General features: G+C 38.8%; 1 protein-coding gene across 4 annotated transcripts in view; it reads right to left on the reverse strand.

The window, feature by feature from the left end:
• The window catches only part of FUT9 (fucosyltransferase 9), a 114,927-nt gene that overhangs the window by 18,473 nt on the left and 82,438 nt on the right, over positions 1–14,016 (reverse strand). Inside the window, exon 1 of one of the 4 annotated variants that reach the window (XM_080389056.1) lies at positions 177–7,057. The exons of the other annotated variants lie outside the window; for them this stretch is intronic. The gene's annotated coding sequence lies outside the window, so the exon portion shown is untranslated. Of the gene's footprint in view, positions 1–176; positions 7,058–14,016 lie in introns of those variants that run through there. 4 annotated transcript variants of the gene reach the window in all.

Here is a 14,016-nt window from a genome sequence, read left to right on the forward strand (position 1 = left end):
CCTGAAACTGCTTTATGCAGAGCAAAGGAGGGGTGGAAATCAAGTCCCAGAAAGAGAAAGTGATTTTCACAGTATCACAAAGATTTTAACAGATATTTGTCAATGATGACTTCAACTTACATCAGAAATTATGGTCACAAGATATCCATTGTCAGTTTTTCAAGACAAAAACTTACCTTAAAAGTGTCTGTTTGTAAACATTTTTTCCTCAGGGATAATTTTGTCAGAGTTTGAAGAAATTTTCAGGGAAACCCATAGCTGCCTTAATAATAGTGGACCTCATTAGGGATGGGATATTTTGAAAGATTTCGGTTTTGCCCTGGTAAAAGTGAGAGCATTTTAAACACCACAATAATTTTCAGAGCACAAGAAATCTTCCCATTTGTCTATTTATGATACCCTTAATGGCTGGAAGATTTCTTATCCTCTGTCAAGCCTGGAGGATAGGTACACACTGTCACATGCTGTCAGGATAGGATATGACAACAGCATCACATCTTTCTCCCAAGCTGTACAACTGGATTACCTCTTAAAGGAAAGCAAGGATGGAAGAAATGTATCTCATATGAATACAGACATAGCCTGAGTAATTAGTAGTTTCCATCAGGAGACAATCCACAATTGGTTGCTCTAGAAGCAAACACCCAGAGAAGTACCATGCTTCCCGTTGCCGCCTAAGCTTTTAGGTAAGGGTACCCTCAAAGGATGTGCCTTAAAGGGCTTGTACCTGTAACATGCACATGTAAAATGCTTCTGAGTTACCTTATGAAACTTTTGGTCTCCTCACTGGTCCTATACTAGTCACCTCCAAAACAGCATGATTATAGTTAGAGCTTCATGGTCTTAGTCTCAGGCATTAAGATTCCTTCTAATCTAATCTAATTCCTCCTTGACCCACTCTAACTGCCTCTTTCTCTTTTTTTTCCTTCCACCTCCATGGTTGCCTTTTCTTCATCCTCTGATCCTGTTTTCATCTTTACTTCTTTCCTTTTCTGGGCAATGTCACACCCTTCCCATTTCTCAGAATTAGCAACAGCTAGGGAAATCTTACAGCTCCAGCAACATCCTAACAACTTATTGAAGTAGCTATAGAATACTGCCAATGCAAATATTCCTGTCCTTCATCCTCATTTAGAGTTTGGTATTTTCTATGTACTTGCCTGTTTTATGGTACAGCAACAGAACTTTTTGAGTGTTCTTGATAGGGCCCAGCATGTTAATACAACAAAAATTATTACATACATGGAAACTGTCGGAAAAAAGGCCCATGAGAGGACTGGAAGAGAAGGATGTTGAAGCAGTGCATTTTTTTCTTCTGGTACTGCTCCTTTGAGAGTGGGGAAAGATTATCAGTGCTCAGACAGTTAATGCTAGAAAAGGAACTGGAAGCCTTAGGACTTCAAGAGTGTTCAGGAAAGAGAGGATCTCCAGACTTGCCCAGAGTAAAGGTTGCAGAATAGAGTCAGTTTCTTGATAGTGTTTTTGGTTTTTTTTTTTTTCTGTTAAAGACATTTTATAGCATATAGATGTCCTACTGTGTTATTTATTCTTTATTATAACATCAGAATTGAAGAACCGTAGATTTACCATGTTATTTGCTGTGCAGAATTAATTTCCATGCCTGCAAGTGTATATTTAACTAAGGGTGCTACAGTTACTTTCATAGAGACACGATACACCATGTATTACATCCCTGAAATTTCCTGCAGACTTCTTCCTTAGTCGTACATGAATTTCATGCCAGCCTTACTCTGCTCGTTATTCATTACTAGAGTTATCCCTCTTTCCTACAGCAGCAGACACTTCAAATTGAAAACATCTGCAGGATTCAGATCACTGATGCTTTCAGGTGAAATCTTCATCCAATTAATGAGCATGAATTAAAATCTCATGAATTTGGTTATAACACTGGTGTTTTGCATACATTTTCTCAACCTATGATTGCAGGCTTCATGTAATTACTATGTAAATACCTCATTTGAAATAAGATACATTATGTTCTTCCAACTGTGTTCAGCTCTGTCTGCTTCCAGCCTCAGTTTCCTCCCTGCTCTGCTTCTGAAGTCTTCTAGAGGACTCTGGGTGCAGGTGACAGCACTGCCACCAAATGATGCTGCTCGGAACCACCAAGGCACGTTTTGCCATGTTCCTGGGCATGCCTGTTCCAGAGCCCAGCATCTCTGGCCTGACATCCAGCTGACACAGGTCCTGCTCTGATGTTTAGTAGGGCTACATGCTGGGCCTCACTTTTCATGTGTTTTACCTTACCAATTGGGAATTACAATTCTTAAAGTTTCCCTAATGGCTGGCCACCGTATAGATATGACCACTAAGCTATCAAGGTGTTTATACTCCAAACCGATCAGGCTATGATGCCATAAAAAGCAGTGTAATAAACAAAGTCACAGAATGATATAGAGAATAACTAACACCAAACTGCATACAGCACATTAAAGTAATTCCTGCTGTAGTTGCTGAGGAGAAAAATCACTTAGATAAAGCAAAGCAAGGGAGACTTGGTAAATAAATGACACAGTGAAGGCAATTCCTAGCCCTCTGTCTTTTGACCTTAATGGAAAAGTCTGCTAAGCAGAAATATTTCAAATGGAGAGTTGAGGAGGGGTAACAGAAAGACTTTCTTCTAAAGGCAAAAAGATACGGGTACATATCCCACAAATGTAGGCTTTCCTCGTTCTCAGCAATCAACAGTTTGCCTTTTGCTTGGCAGCTTTAAAAACTGTTGTTAGTCCCCGAATAACGAGCTCTACTTCCTGTGTAATAACGGTGACAGATGTTTGCTACTGTGCATCATAAGTCTGAAGGTATATTTCCATTGTAAATACAGCATATGAATCCCAGTATTTGAATGTCATTCCCACAGCTCAACTAACACTCTGTCACTGTCATTTTAGCATCCTAATTACATCAACATTGTCCTTTGTGACTCATACTGCAGATTTCCAATCAAAATATCTCTGATGAGGGAAGTAGCATTATGGCAATCAAGCAGCAGAACAACATCTCTAAATAATTCCAGCTTGTTCAACATCCCAACTGCACTGTAGAACATAGATTTGAACAGTTAAACATGGCAGGAAAGTACACATCACTGTGAACTGCTCTGGCTTAGATAGCTATTGAGGAGCAATTTAATATAGATAAGAATTGCCAGACTTCAGTGAACCTAACCCCTGGAACCCCATAACATATAACGATGGTAAAGAAACAACAAAACAATATAATTTACACCCATTAGTATCTTCCCTGTATGCTTGCATACATGCATATGAATTCACACGCAAAAAAAATCCCACGTCACATACTTATTAGAAGTGCTTTCACCAATTGTTTTTTATTCAATTGCACAGTAAACCTAAACCCAGGAAGCCTTAGGTTTGTGGCTACCACAGCACTGTGAATACACAGAGCTTCCATTTTCCAAGAAAGTATATTTCTAAGAATGACCGCTGTAAAGCAAGCTTGAAAAATAACATGGTATGCCCAAACCCTAAGATGAATAATATAGAGTACTGATACAGGAAATCCTATTATGGGACTGTGGGAAAGCAGCTCCTGAGTTTCACTGTTGATGCTTCCATTACAGTTTATAGAACTCGCTCCTTGTTCTCTCAAGGCAGAAGGCTTTTAATGTGGAAGGTTTGAAATAGTCTCAAGGAAGTGCTCTCATTTTTTATTATTATTTTTTTTTAATTTAATTTATTTTGTTGCCACACTGATCTGAACCATGACTGCAGACTACTATGTGTCTGGAGCAAAATCATGCTGAATACACTTGACTGTAATGCTTCATTAGAAACTGGTTTATCAATTGAGTAGGCCCAGAGTAGAAAAATATTTGGGTGATAGTCTCTGTTTTGGAACTCATCAGAGATGTGGAATGGATATGGTCTGAACTGCTCTAAGTCTGTTACTGTCAAAGGATGACTGCTATAATTTGAGAAATTTGCCATTGATTAGATGGTCCTTGCTGTGTTACAGCTACGCTAGTGCTGTGAAGTACTTTTTGCACAGTTTTTGTTTTTGTTTTTCTTCTAAAACAGTCTATGAACTTTAGTAGTGGAGAGTTTCATCATCTGTTGAGTGCTCCAGAACTATGACACTGGTAAAACAAAGAGTTTTGCTTAGCCCTGTCTCTTCCCTTAGAATGGTATACCACTGCTGTCTGCATAGGATTGCCATTTGATAAAGAAAGCAATGCCTGTGGTTTGCCAGCAACTCTAAAATCAGTGTCTTCACTTATAAAACATTAAGAAAGATGAGGAACAGGTTTATTATGTTATAGTGCAGGAATACATAGAACTTTTATTCTGCAGGGCAAAGATATGCTGAAATGAAGAAAAATGTTTCAGAGCTATTTACACTATAAATAGCTAAAAGTGTCTCTTTCCGTATCTTGTTCAGAAAAAGAAGTCAGGATGCTTACAGAGCTCTCAGATCTGGGATCTGTTCTTGGGCAATATCTCCACCCTCAACAACCAGAACTGTCTGTTCTGAATAGGACGTTGATCTGCATAGTCTTCCCAAAAGCACTTGTACTCCCCATTCACATTCCAGTCTCTTCCACAGCTTTTCCTCTGATTCTTAATCCTAATGCTTAATCAAGTATCGGTTTTTAACATCGCACCCAAAGGACTGCTGACTGTTACCACATAGGTTTGGAAATGCCGGTATCTCTAAGGCATAGTTAGACAGAGCTGTTGTCCAATAACAAACCTCTTCAGAATAACTGTGGGAAGTGTAATGACTGGGCTGGTATTAAATTTGGTATGAATGAAAGATTTATCTTATATAAATAAATCTCCCTGTAGACAAAGAGGGAGAGGTTCATCTTAGTATAAACTCATTTACACATCTAAAATACCATTTAATCCCTTTACAGAGACAAGCACACTTGTGATCACCATAAAAGGCAAACGTCGTCTTGACAGACGTTGGACATGAGAGCAACATATTAGGAGGATACTCAGAATTTCAGTGTGGATGACATTGGACCTGGTTTGCATGAGTGGTGGGACAGGTGATGGTGACACTGGCAAATCAGATCTTATGCCTGATTTACTTTCCTCATACATAAAATGGACTTAAAGAGACTCACCTTCTTTGTACAGTAGTCTGAAAGTATGCACAGAAATTATCATGTAACTAAGACTGGTTCCCTTGCACTGACTGAATCCTCTGTTAAGTGAGTAATTGGGATCTGTGACAGCTTTGGGCTTGCAAATCAGCACAGATGAGATCCAGCAGACTGGAAAAATAAAAAGCAAAAAGTGATCTATCAAATTACTTCCTAATATCAGTGTCATGTCAAGTGCACAAAGCAGGTTGTACTGATTGCAGAAGAAACTGATTTACACCACTGGTAGGTCCATATCATCAGATTATAGCCTTGATGTGTTTGCGCTCTAAATAAGCACAAAGTAAGCTCATGCGAGCACGAGCCATAGTCCATCTGAGCTAGCGTACCCAACATTTCAGCATGACTTTGGGAGGGCTGGCTGCGCTGATGCCCTTAAACATAACCGAGAGCTCCCTTCTTGAGCAAGGCCAGAGCGGTTATACAGCATAGATCCTATACAGCATAGACATTGTGACAGCCCTTACAAATCATATTTAGTTAGCATTTCTGTTGGTTGGTGCAAAAGTGTAATGAGGTCAGAACTTTGCTCACAGAAGGCACGGACAGGTAATACTAGACTGCATAGTGCTTGCGTGTAAAGACTTTGACGTCTGAAAGATTGCCATGCACTTTCTTCAATGCACACCATACTTTTTACATAAATACAACCTCTATTCTAGTATGATTTGAATGCCTGGAAGAAGCTGTTCTTACTCTCAAGATGATATGAAGAAGCAATATATGGAACTGATGGATACAGAGGAAAAGCAGAGTAGGTAAATACACTGAGCTGATATGCAGTACAGCTATTATTTTTACATTTCCTCCCCCTTTATATTGTATATTGTATGTTCAGAGACTTTGTGAAAAGACAATCAAAGCGCTATAAAAAAGCGAATGTTAAGTAAAGATATATTCATTACAGGAAAATGACCCAATCTTTCATTCCAGTTTCTGAAATATAGGAGTAGATAGTAGCAGCAGTCTTTGTTCATCTATTCATTACTTTCAGAGGTGTTTCAAGTGCTTTTTAGCTGGCATGGATCTAAAAAAAAGAAACAAAAAAAGTAGACTGCAGTAGTCACACATTAGTAAGAAGAAAAAATGTATTTATGGAGATCTGTCCCATGTTAATTCCTTATGGCATGTTACTGTTGTACTATGCCATTGTGCCATGTTGCTATTAAGACAGAAACAAAGAAATATTTTGAAAATAATTATAAAGGTTTTGGTTTTGATGGACTCTACTATCCCCAAGGTAAAAAATGTTACCTCTAATTCCTTCCTTGGTTCTTTCAGCTACTTCAGGTTATTTCCCCAAATCTTTATTTCCAATCCAGAGATACTTTTTTACAGCTGTGATCACAGGTATCTCCATTTTCTGTATCACAACATTGAAACTGTACATTGCAAATCTGTAAGAATATGATCTTTGTAAACTTGTAATATTGTTTTATAAACTTGGTCATATTGACAATAAGGATGATTGATGCCCCTTATTTCCATTTTCTTCCAGAACCCCTTCCACGTTGGAGCTAAAACAGGAAGAGCTAAGAAAAAACCAAAGATGTTATGACAAGCAGAAGATTAAATATTAAGGGTCAGCAAGTGATTCAATTCCTCTCTGTGAAGATTTATACATAAAATCAGATTTTTAAAGCTTATTATACAGTATTTTATAACTGTGTGTAACTATTTTATAAGATAGTTTTTTATGACTGCTTTACACAGAGTATAAGCGAATCACTCAATTTTAGACTAGAAATTAAATAAATATAATGATTATTGATAGAACTCCTCTGTACAGAAAAAAGAGTTAAGTTTTACAACTTGCATCTCATAATGATGGCCAGATTAAAATTCCTTACTGAACACATACTGAACACATACTAATGGTTTTGAAAACTGGTATAATTGAAGCTATGGCCACATGTTGCACAATTCTGCAAAGTCCCAAGTTAAAATGGTAAGCTCAGTGGGATGCAGTCGGGTCCTATTTGCAGAAGTGCTAAGGGTCCACTTTTCAAAAGCATCTCTCATCCATATGCTTTAAAAGTCAATCACTATTTTCAAAACTAACCTAGGCATTTTAATTGGGGCTTTGATCTCCTGAAAGTTAGGTATCTGTTCTAAGCTGGCTGTATAATCTACTTCTCATGTTAAAGGAGAGAGATAGATACCTCAGTAGGTAATTCAGCTCATCATAAAATAACTGTCTGGGAGGGAGAGTAGATGCTTATTTCTTATTTCCCCTTGGGATGTAGAGTCATTAATCCTCTTCGGGAGTCAAGTGGATGAAGCAAGGTCAGTTCTTGCTGGGTTGGCAGGTTCGGGATGTAAGGAGCAGCTGCCTATAATGCTGTTCTGGAAAACAGGAGCATCAAATTCAAAACCCTTCTGTGTTTGATTTGGTTTCCTATCTTCTAGGAAAGAAGCCTAACAACTAAGCTGTTATGGAGGCATTCAGAAATAAAGGTCTTTGTGCATCCTAGGTGGAACTTAAATACTTGACTACTGCAGCAGAATGTGAACCTGACCAAAAGACTATGTATGACTGTGGACACAAACACCCTCCATCTGTGAAGCATCCCAGAATACAGTAGCTTCATATGAGAGCCTGCAGATGCTGTAAATCTCTGCTTCAAAACTTGAGACAAAACACACTTTAACCACATCTTATGACGTCATAGGTGAGTACTTTCAGCTACAAGTCAAATAGATATCCTTCCTCTTTCTCCACGTTGAGTCATGTGAAGCTCAGACATGCTCCAAAAATGGTGATGAGGTCTGAATCTGCAGGAAGACCCCATTTTGATTTGAGACTCCTAGCAGGGTCTCAACAGCTCAGTCATAGTAGAAGGGTTTGTGGTTTCTTCAGAGCTCAGAAGCCAATATGTGGACTTTTACACTGAAGACTTCATTGAGAAAAACTTGGACGAAAAGGTCTCCAGACATGGGAAGCCTACATGGCAGACGAGAGGGTGTGGTGTCTCACAGGTGCCTAAATGTTTGAGATTAAGAACATGAAGTAGATATCTAAGTCTTCATGTTGTTTTAGGTTTGGAATCACTCATCTTCAGTAGGACTTTGAGTCCTTACCTCTATATGAAAAATTTTCAGTAGTACCTTATAGGTCAAGTGTTTTCATTTTGTGTCAGACCCTAAAATTTCAACTAATATGTGAGAGGAAATATTCCAAAGTTTCTACATATTATTATATTTAGTGATCAAGATTCATACCTCTGGATTCTGCCCTCCTGAGGACTTGTACATTCTTTTGAAAATGAGATTTTAGAAATTTTTGTGTAACATGCTTTTAAGAACTACCCTCAAATTTCTTCAGAAAAATACAGTGGCGTTTTTGGTCCAAATAGTGCTTTAATTTTCATAACACCAGGTTTACTTAAAATGTCATGGACCAGAAATAAAGAAGGACACTGTAGATGCTAGTCTTTTAGGTCTTTGATATGTTTGAAAACAGAATCCAATTAAGCTGCTATATTTGCTAATCTTTGTCTTAATAAAGTTGCTGTGGGTGTTGTTGGCTGTTTATACCATGAAAACATGGAGAAACAGCATGATTATTTTCAGATTTGTGTTTAGATTTTTTGCCATCATAATCGCATGAGAAAACTGCTTGAATGTATTTAATATTAAAATCAGCAAATAGTTTTTAAAGGAAAGAAGGTAATTAACTTCACTTTTTAATGATGCTTCTAATTTAGACTATGCATGAGATTCATTATGAGTGAGAGAGATGTTGCAGAAAAAGACTGTTCTTTGGCTAAAGAGCCAAACTGGGAATCAGCAGAGTTTGACTCTATTTTCACATCTTCAGCAGATTTACTGGTGGCCTTAACCAAAGTGTTTAATTATTCTGCTCCACAGTTTATCTATAAAGCAGCAATAATGACAGTCAACTTGCTGAGAGGTTGTGGGGATTAATTACTTAATATTTATATTTTCAGGTAGAATACATTGCAGAGCATGATGAATGACTAACATTATTTTGCTATTACCAAGCCCTAAGGTTATAGCCTGGCTATTTTATTGTACAAAACACTTTACATTTTTTGCTTAATACATTTCAGGCAGAGTAACTGTCAGATGCAGGACTATAAAAGGTGAAGTAGCCTGAACTGCCTGAAATGTATTAAGCAACAAATGTAAAGTTCTTCTCTCGGCTCTTAAATCTAATTAATGCCCAGATTATTCTCAGAAGCAGCAGAGAACAATAATGTGGAAGTCTAGCTTTGTTCCTTGCACCTGCCAGTTCCACAGAAGGATGCATGAAGGGTATGTTCCAGATAATGTATATTTACCACTATCTAACAGTTTTGAAAAAAAAAAAAAACCAACACAAACCAACATGGCACATTGACTGCAGGCTTAGCATGCAGGTCTTGGAGACTGAAAAAAAACCCCAACTTTCTGCTTCTGGTCAGAGCTGGAGAGTATGCTCAAGTGCAACAGACAAGATTTGTTTTGAAGATGATGGGCTCCTGAAGCACAGATCTGGCCCACACAGCTGCCTAGTCTGGCTACCCCAGATGACAGCATATTAAGCAAACCTCTCAAGCAGTAGTTACAAGAAAAAGGCTGCATATATGCCCAAGAGGTGTGCTAGATGCACCCTAATTGATACTGAGGAATTGTTCAGCGAAATTAGAGTAATATTCATGATGTGCAAAAACTACCATTTTGAATTAACAAGTAATTACCAACAAATGTATTTAAAAATTTCTTACATAGTTCTATTCAATATTCAGAGGTAAATGGTCTTTTTAATTCAAGCACTTTCTTGCCGTTGGCTGTACTTCATGAATTATTTGCATTGGGGTGTATTGACAAAGGTCTTCAACTTCTTCAAGCATCTCATGCAGATGCACAAGTTGAACTTGATTTATTTGTCAGCACAAACTAGAACAAGGTGGCACGTACCCTGTCTGGTGTTGAAAGGAATGAGGCACTGAGCAGATGATTGCTGTCCCTGTGACCATGTCCTAAGATGAGTCCTGCATACCAGGCATCTGCTCCTGATCACAGGCAGCTAAACAGCAAAGCCTGGGTTAGCTCACAGCTCAGCTGTGGTCTCTCCGTACACATGTGCAAGGAAAAATGATTTTAATGTAGAGCTGAAGCACAGATTGCAGAACAAAAAGCTCATGCAACTACTTTGGAGAAAAAAAGAGAAAGCAAGACTATTCTTTCCTAGCAAGGCACCCGCCAGATTTAGAATAGATGAGAGAGAAATGCAATGCTTTTATCTACACTACTGTTATGTCTGAGGATGATGCCACTAAAATGGGAGTATTTCAACCTCATAGCTTAATATGAAATTTTTAGAAATGCACTTGATTCATGTCTTCATGAACAAAGAGGTTCCCTGAGAAAGGAAGATTATTTGTATGAGCCTTAGGAGACCATCCGCTGTGGGGTTTAACCAGACATGAATTAGCCTATGATCTTGCAATGACGCTACAAACAAAGATTACACTACGTGAAATAGGCGTTTGTAAGGGTTCTCAAAGCTTGAATAAACTGTTTAAATGACTTTTCTTATTTCCTCACTTTCTGTGAACTCTATTTCTGAGTGTGGCAGTAAAAACAGAGACAATTTTAAATAACCTAACCTATATAAATGCTGTATAGGAAAGATCTTCCACCTGTGGCTTGGGTCTCTCCCCATACTTTCTATATCTGTACCACCTTTGGAGTTGGAAACTTTGTTTCTGAGCAACCCTAGATCCTGCCCTGCAGCAGGCCTGGGTGGGGAAGCTTTTATTTCTTGGTGTTGATGAGCAAATGAAAGTCCTGCTATTCCATGTAAAAAAGAGTAAACCCAGGAATAACTCTGAAGCAGCTCAGTTCTTATAGGACTGCTGGTCAGAGACAGAATTGTACATTAAGCACCCAGAAAAATTAACATGAAATTTCAATATGGTTTCCTCACATAAACCAGAAGTTAATTATCTGAGGGCAGCTAATCCCCCCATGGTCTTGTTCCAACTCATAGTAGCAGGAAAAGCCTGATCTGACAATCTAAAATAAATGCAACCACCCTAAGTTAAATGACATAACCAAGTTTTCTGATCAGGCTGTCAGTCCTAGTCAATCACCTCTCAATCGCTGTCATGTGAGAATCGCTGTCCCACCTGTCAATCACAATATCTTATTATGGCCTGACAGGATATATAAAAACCCTGATGGAATTAAATCTGGCCAGGGACATCAATGGCAACAAGAAAAGCTTCTACAGGTCCATTGGTAATAAAAGGAAGACTAGGGAAAATGTGGGCCCTCTCCAGAAGGAAATGGGAGAGCTGGTTACCTGGGATATGGAGAAGGGTGACTTTTTTGCCTCAGTCTTCACTGGCAAGTACTCCAGCCATGCTGCTCAAGGTGCAGAAGGCAAAGGCAGGGACTGGGAGAATGAAGAACTGCCCTCTATAGGAGAAGATGAGGTTCATGACCGTCTAAGGAACCTGAAGATGCGCAAGTCCATGGGACCTGATGAGATGCATCTGCAGGTCCTGAGGGAACCGACAGATGAAGTTGCTAAGCCGCTATCCATCGTATCTGAGAAGTCGTGGCAGTCCCGTGAAGTTCCCACAGACTGGAAAGGGGAAACATAAGCCCCATTCTGAAAAAGGACAAAAGGGAGACCTGGGGAACTACAGGCCAGTCAGTCTCAGCTCTGTGCCCAGCCAGATCATGGAGCAGATCCTGCTGGAAACCATGCTAAGGCACATGGAAGATAAGGAGGTGATTGGTGACAGCCAATACGGCTTTACTAAGGGCAAATTCTGCCTGACATATTTGGTGGCCTTCTATGATGGCATTACAGCACTGGTGGATAAGGTAAGAGGAACTGACATCGTCTACCTGGGCTAGTGCAAAGCATTTGACACTGTCCTGCACAACATTGTTGTCCCTCCAAGAAAGCTGGAGAGGGACTGTCTACAAGGGCATGTAGTGATAGGACGAGGGGGAATGGCTTTAAACTGAAAGGGATTTAGATTAGATATTAGGGAGAAATTCTTTACTGTGAGGGTGGTGAGACATGAGACACTGGGTCAGGTTGTCCAGAGAAGCTGTGGATGCCCCATCCCTGGAATGTTCAAGGCCGGGCTGGATGGGGCTTTGAGCAACCTGGTCTAGTGGGAGGTGTCCCTGCCCATGGCAGGGGGTTGGAACTAGATGATCTTCCAACCCAAACCATTTTATAATTCTATGATTCTATCAAACGTGAGGATCAAAATCTCTCAGGCAAATCTTGCTCACTCTTTACTTCTTGAGAACAAGATCCCAGGTGTGGTGATCCCCAATGTGAAAAAGTCATCCTAGGATGAAGGTCTTTTTGCCCAGTAAAGAGAAAAAGGAAACTGCACATTCATGTAGAAAAGTCTAAAAACATTATAAAAAGCATTTTCTTTAGCATGGAGAAAAATCTAGTGCTATCACACAAAATATGATTAGGGCACTTTCTTATCTACATTCAATCTCTGCTCTTTGGAATTTGCATCGAAGTATCATTATGAGCACTGAACATGAAATGCAACGACATCAGAGACGTTCTGTACCTTGTCTATACACTAAGTTGAACTGCATAACCTGAACTGATATAAACAAGGTGCAGGACAGTGTATATACACCTCTTGCCTGTACATGTCTTCTCTACCTTCCTTAAAAATAAAGAATTAGAAGAAGGAGTTCTGAGCTAAGACACTGCAAACTATGAGGAGCTCTTTATTGGTCAGCTACAAGCACCAACCCAGAATCTAAGTTCCATCATGCAAACAGACCACTGCAAACATGAAAAAAACAAACAAATAAAACCAGAAAACAACCCAGAAAATAAAATCTGTCCATAATAAACACAGATCCAGATAGGGTTTATGAGATTTTTGTGGCAAAGAAAATATCAGAAAAAGGTAGTTAAGAAACTAATGAACAAAACTTACTGTTTACTTATGTGGTTAAAAGGATAATTTCATCTTTGCCATTTAAAATGGTATTAGTAACATGCAAAACTATAATTAAGTTTTAATATGATCAAGAAAAAAAATGTATTTTCAGGACAGAATCATAATCTCTTCTATGAAGCTCAAAGAGAATTAAACATTTGTCAGTGTGAACATTCTTAAATTCACAAATAATATAGGGAGGAAAAAAGTACAAGGTAATATTACTGAATGACAGTTATGGGCATCACAGCCAGTGGCCACGACAAGTGAAAATGACAGATCTGAACCACGTAATAAATGAAGTCCAAATGTGTTGAGTCAAGAACACAAAGAAAAAAAACCCAGATATGTCAGATGTGATTTGAAGCAACAGAAGGAAGCAATATAAAAAAGCATAACACGTTTAGCCCTTTTTTGCATGCCATTCTGTCCAACTTTCCAAAGGGTTTGTCACACCTCTCTGGTCTGAATTCCAGGAAAAAGAACAAAAAATGGAAAACATGAGGTGTTTTGTTTTGTAGACTCATAGCTTTTTATCCCCTTTCCTAGCCATTTTGAACCTATGAAATGCTTTATTTGTAGTTTAGGTCTTTTCAAACTTAAATGGAAGAGTTTCTTGTTTTGCAAATGTTACAAATGTGAAAAAAGTGGACTTTTATATCCTTCTTACACTCTAGAAGATTTCACTTAGTTCACCATCACATTGACTATCACAGCAAATGCCTCAGCATTGCTCTTGTTTAGCCTCTGGTTTGCTCTGGATTATGCCAAATTCTCCTTCAGCACTGAGGGCAAAGCCTTTTGAATATTCCTAGCTTGCTGCTGCGTAGGGCAAGGATTTCAAGTGAATATTGTAGCTTGCGTGAAAACTGACTGTTTTGTCTAAGGATACAGCTAGGCCTGCACCAAATA

Source organism: Falco punctatus (genome assembly GCF_963210335.1).
Source record: "Falco punctatus genome assembly, chromosome: 5".
NCBI lineage: Eukaryota > Metazoa > Chordata > Aves > Falconiformes > Falconidae > Falco > Falco punctatus.